Below are 5,375 nucleotides of genomic sequence, written 5' to 3' on the forward strand. Positions count from 1 at the left end.
CCTTGAATTTGTAGTATGTAAGCTACTTTGAAACTGCCTATATAAATTTGCCTTGCCAAATGCAGAAATGCCTGAAAAAAATGAACAAAGTACTGCCATTCCTCCGAAATAAAATGAGAGGTTCATTTCTTCTGGACAGTGGTCACTCATTCTCTTCTGTAGTTGTGTTCAAGTGATGACAGTGGCAAATGATGGGAGTGAGTTCACATACATAACGCATCAGTAACGTATATGGGGACTGCACATTGGTCCGAAGGCCAATAATTCCGAAACCCCAACATTTCGAAAACTGTCCCATTGGACCAAAAGCCTGTAGTCCGACAGCCTGTTATCCCAGAAACAAAAGCCCACTGCTCTGAAAATACACACTCTTGAGTTGGATTTCAGTGACTCCTGGCCTCACTACTACTTTCCAGACACCGTTAACATATTGCTGAATTTAACAGATAATGTATAAACCATAACATAAATCATAACGGGTGACTTTGTATGACTTTGCCTGGATATTCTCCGGAGACCAGTGGAGTTTGTTGGTAGTAATACAGAGCGTAGCACAAGCTTCCCAGATGCTCTACTCCCACAATAGTTAGACATCATTTAATGCTGTCACTATCCCACCCCAGTAACATTTGACTATGCAAGCTGCCAGGAAATTGCATTTTTATTTGTTATTGTTATACCCTTATTAGACTTTATTACAGGGTTATTTGGGACACATTACAACAGAACTGTGATGTAAACCATGGTTTGGCTTAAAATGATCACTTGCACATCAAGAGTGTGAGTGTGTATTTTCGGAGCAGTGGGACTTCTGTTTTCAGGATAATGGGCTGTCGGCCTATGGGCTTTTGGTGCAATGGGAAGTTTTTCGAACTACTCGAGTTTCGGAGTATTGGGCTGTCGGAACAATAGCATGGCACCACACATACTGCAGAGTCATTGTTCACATGTATTTCTCTAAGTGGGCATTACGGGAGGATGTTGGCAGTTCTGGAACAGCTCTGCTCCCAGTGCCTGAGCTCTTCACTGATTACAGATTAACAATATTAACGTTGCCTTTTTTTAATTAAAAAAATGCCTTTATACACATGCCATAAGAGAGAGTGTTAAAATGAGAAGCACTTTTCTTAATTTCACTGATTACCTTCAATATGTAAAAGAGTTGGTGCAGGTGAAGTTGTAAAGAGGTGAATACATTTCTGTGTTGGTAAAAAATGTTTCAACTTGAGTGAAAAATTTGTGCTTACCCAGAGACTTTATGACTCTAATTCATGAACATAAGCAGCAAAGGAGTGGGACTGGAGGGAAATAACAGAAACAGCTGGGATTCTTGGTGATTTTAAAGATCAACCAGAGGCTAAAGCACAACACACCATGCATACACCATTGGTATATACATTAGCTAGCTAAAGCTAACAGCTAACGTGATGAATAAACACTTGCAACACGCCAGTGTTAATTTGTGTGAATAACGTGAGGTGAACATTTGCAGTCTCAAGTCTGAATTACTGTACATAGTAAACCACATCTGTAGGGATTAAAAAACAAACAAATAAACAAACAAAAAAACATGAAACCTTATATGCTGTTTACCACCAATTGCTGTGAAAAGTTCAGCTGAGGTAGCTTCTCAGCTGACAGCATTGTTGACATCCACTGTTTCCTCAGTCCTTTGGCTCTGTAGGAAATTAATGAACTTCCTGTGAATTGTGGATCATGCTTCTTGCAGTGCAAATGCACAGCTGTAGTTTAATTTGTCACTCCTGTTTGAGTCAATGCTGCTTCTGCATCCTTTCCCCCTGCTTCAGATTTGTTGCAATTCTCTGTGTGTCCTCAGCGTGCAGCCATCTCTCTTTCACTGCTTCTCTGCTCTCTCTCTCTGTTCTTTTCTCTCTATTTTCTCCTCACAGGTATGGTGTCTGTGTTTGTCCCCCTTTGGCTAGCAGTGGGTGGTGAGCTGTTCTTATCATATTTTTGCTAAACCAAGACCAAAACTCACCAGCTCTCCAGACCCAACCCAATTTTACACCAGTGCACACTGTGAGGAGCTCAGCTGGGTCAATTCTTTTTTATTCTCTTTCTGGCTTCTGTCACTCCATCACTCCTGTGAAAAGTCATCAGAATTATTGTTAAAGCCTCACTGACCTTAATTTACTTATTTGTGTCAATAAGCCATATTCATTAACGTCATTCATCTTCGTCACTCTCAACATAGGGAACAATCTGCCATTTGTGAAAATAAACTCCGGCATGGAGACCAGACCCCCCTACTGTACACGTTTAGTGATTCATATCCGCTGTTGCCCTGACCTTTATGCAAAATATGTAATTACCTCATCAAAGACATCAATAACAGCATTCTGAGTCAGTGTATCAGTACATCTAATCTGTCTGAGCCGGAAAAACGTGGCTAAATGAAAAGGAGAAAGGAATGAGGCAGCACACGCCAGCGTGTCCCTGCATCTGTGGCAAAAAGTTTAACTACAGGGCTGATTTGATTATTGCAATTCCTTGAGCGCAGCCCAGTCAGGCTTTACACCAGCGGGGTATTGTATTAGTAGATTTAAGACCTTGGTTACAACAGTAGATGATAATCCTGCTTTGAGTAGCCTGACAACTTGCAACAGACATAGCAGTATTTTAGTCACAGTAGCAGAAACAGTTGGAGCAGCTGTGATATTATTGTAATAATAATTAGTAGTAGTGGCAGTAACATTAGTAGTATTAGTACTTGTATCTTTAGTTCTCAAACTGTCAGTGCATTCTCTTTTGATGAGTCAGTCAGTAGTTTGTAACTTGATTAAGCAAACGTACTTAGAAATATGTATAATGTATGAAGTAATTAAACTATTGTAACTATATTTTATCTCTGGACTCCTCTACAAGAAGAGGTCTCAAGATTATATGTCACCTTATATTTCGTTTTATATTGTGCTTTCTTGGGCTACTGTGCAGTTGTGCTTGCTTTTACTGTTGTAGTTAGTCAAGGTTTTTTTTCTCTTGTCACGTTTAGTGAAGCGTAATCTGTGAAGACAACTGTTTAAATCTCCCGTTATATATTTATGCTGTCAGTCAGCCTGGTTAAGGTTCTGTGGACAGAGACGCCCAAACGCAGGTCAGAGTTGGTGTGGACTGAACAGATAGAACACATTTACGCTTACCGATCATGTCTCGCTTTCTATGTGGATTCCCAGTAATTGGCAGTCAGAACTAGTTCATATGAAGTGTTGACAGTGTTGGAAATCAAGTGTTCATAGTTGTTTCGAAGGGCTATACTCAAAAGCAGAGTGAACAGTCAGCTGTCCAAAAGGGGGAAGATATATCATTTCAATACGTGGGTAATGGCACACATATTCAGACAGTCTCTCTCGGAAGGCATTTATCGTGTTTCACTCAGTTGTTCGAATGAAAGGCGCTAGAAGTAGTGAAAAGATGCCTAGAGAGAGAAGTTCAAGCCTTTGCTCCTTTCTCACCTGCACACAGCTGGCCAGTCACGAAACGAAGTGGGTGTTAATGTTCGATTGTCGGTTTCGGAAAGTTACAGAAATGATCCAACATCAAAAACGTGTGGTGGAAGTGTTTCCGAATCTATTTGACTGTCTGTCAAGCCGTTCAGATGGAGTATATATCAAGTGGTAATGTCAATTCATTTTTTTTTTCCACTAGTGAGTATAGTAGTAGTATTGGTAGTTTTGTTATCAGCAGCAGTAACGGTAATCATTTTAGTAAAAGTTGTAGGTAAGTCTGAGAGTACACCAGATCCAGCTGCAACGCCTACTCATCCTCTTACTGATCTCTTAGGTGATTCATTTCCATTTCTCTGCTGCTGTGTGCATCCATTTCCATTGTAAGTCCTCAACATCAATTAAACCTTGATGAAGTTGCTGCCAGCAGTTGTATATTTAACTTCTAAGAAATGTTGTCATTTTTGACAGTATGTGCTGAAAACATGCTTTCCTCCCACATTCTTGCTTTAGTCTTCACAGAATCTAAAAGGATAAAATTGAGCCAAGCAGTTTATTTGTGAATAAGTTGCCAGTATAATAGTGAATATTAGACTTTCCGTATTCTAATCTGATTAATTTATTCAGTAAAGGGCTTTGAGGAGCAGTGGTATAGAGCCAGGGAGGTTACCAATGATGTGTATTCACCTTGCCATGGGCATGTATGAGACATGCAACTTAAGCACTGAAAGAAGGCCATGTCACTGTAATTAGCATTTTCTATGCACTTATTTAACAATTAACAAAATGAAAATTCTCCATAAGTGCAGTTTGCATAAGGTTTAAATCTGAGCCTGTCATTTGGCACTGTCTTGCCTGTAGGCTCAGCCATTCTGTGTCATCAAGTTTGTTGTGGTACAATATCACTTTCTGAAGGGAAGGGTCATCTAAAAATGTACGTTTATCAGTTTTGTATTAATTAGTTTATCCTTGTAGCCAGGGGTTCTTTCCGCAAAAGCTATTCACTTGCTTTGGTCATGTTTCATAACAATTATCGTTCACAAATTGTAGACACATTTGTGAGTTGGTCATGTGTAGGTATAGCATTTATTTTGATAAGTGAAATATGTCAAAATGAGTCAGAGCAAATTATCTGATTAAGCTAATTTCAGCTTCTGTATTGCAACTTTGGTGAAACAGGTCCCTGGAGTTCTGGACAAAATGTCTGAAAATGAGATAGTTCAACATTTTCAAAATGTGCTTTCTCACCATCTTGCTGTGAGTTTGATGAGAAGAGCAATACTACTCTCAGGTATGGGGTGCCTATCTGGGATTGTCTTTTTATGAAGCCCCTGTAGTCAATGCATAGTCTTAGGCTTGCATCTCATTTCGTCACACAAACAATTGCAGATGCATACGGGGATGTGGATTTGCGGATGAAGCCATTGTTCAAAAGGTCCTGTATGTGGTTTTCAATGTAGCCCATCTCATCTTTGTGCCTGGCAGATATACTGTATTCCTCCCTAAGCATTTGTTTAACCATAGCTTGTTGTTCAGTGGTCATGTAAATGATAAATGGACTGTACTTGTGTAGCGCCTTTCTAGTCTTCCGACCACTCAGAGCGCTTTTACACTACATGTCACATTCACCCATTCACACACACATTCATACGCTGATTGGGTACAGGGGCTACCATGCAAGGTCCCCACCTGCCCATCAGAGAGAACTAACCATTCACACACATTCATACACTGATGGCATAGCCATCAGGAGCAATTTGGGGTTCAGTATCTTGCCCAAGGACACTTAAACATGCAGACTGGAGGAGCCGGGAATCAAACCGCTGATCTCCCTATATTCCGTCAGATCTTCCGCTCTACCTCCTGAACCACAGCCTCCTGTGGTCCAGGTTTACAGGTGGAACTCACAGT

At 40.4% G+C, this 5,375-nt stretch overlaps 1 long non-coding RNA gene across 1 annotated transcript; it reads right to left on the minus strand.

Annotated features, from left to right (window-relative positions):
• Nucleotides 1-1,322: 1,322 nt before the first annotated feature.
• On the minus strand, nt 1,323-2,714 carry LOC121888597. The gene is made up of 2 exons (XR_006093282.1): nt 2,334-2,714; nt 1,323-2,104 (listed from the first exon to the last, which is right to left on the minus strand). It is a non-coding gene; the product is annotated as an uncharacterized LOC121888597 (long non-coding RNA).
• Between the last annotated feature and the right edge of the window lie 2,661 nt (nt 2,715-5,375).

The sequence above is a fragment of the Thunnus maccoyii genome, chromosome 21, assembly GCF_910596095.1.
Source record: "Thunnus maccoyii chromosome 21, fThuMac1.1, whole genome shotgun sequence".
NCBI classification, from domain to species: Eukaryota; Metazoa; Chordata; class Actinopteri; order Scombriformes; family Scombridae; genus Thunnus; species Thunnus maccoyii.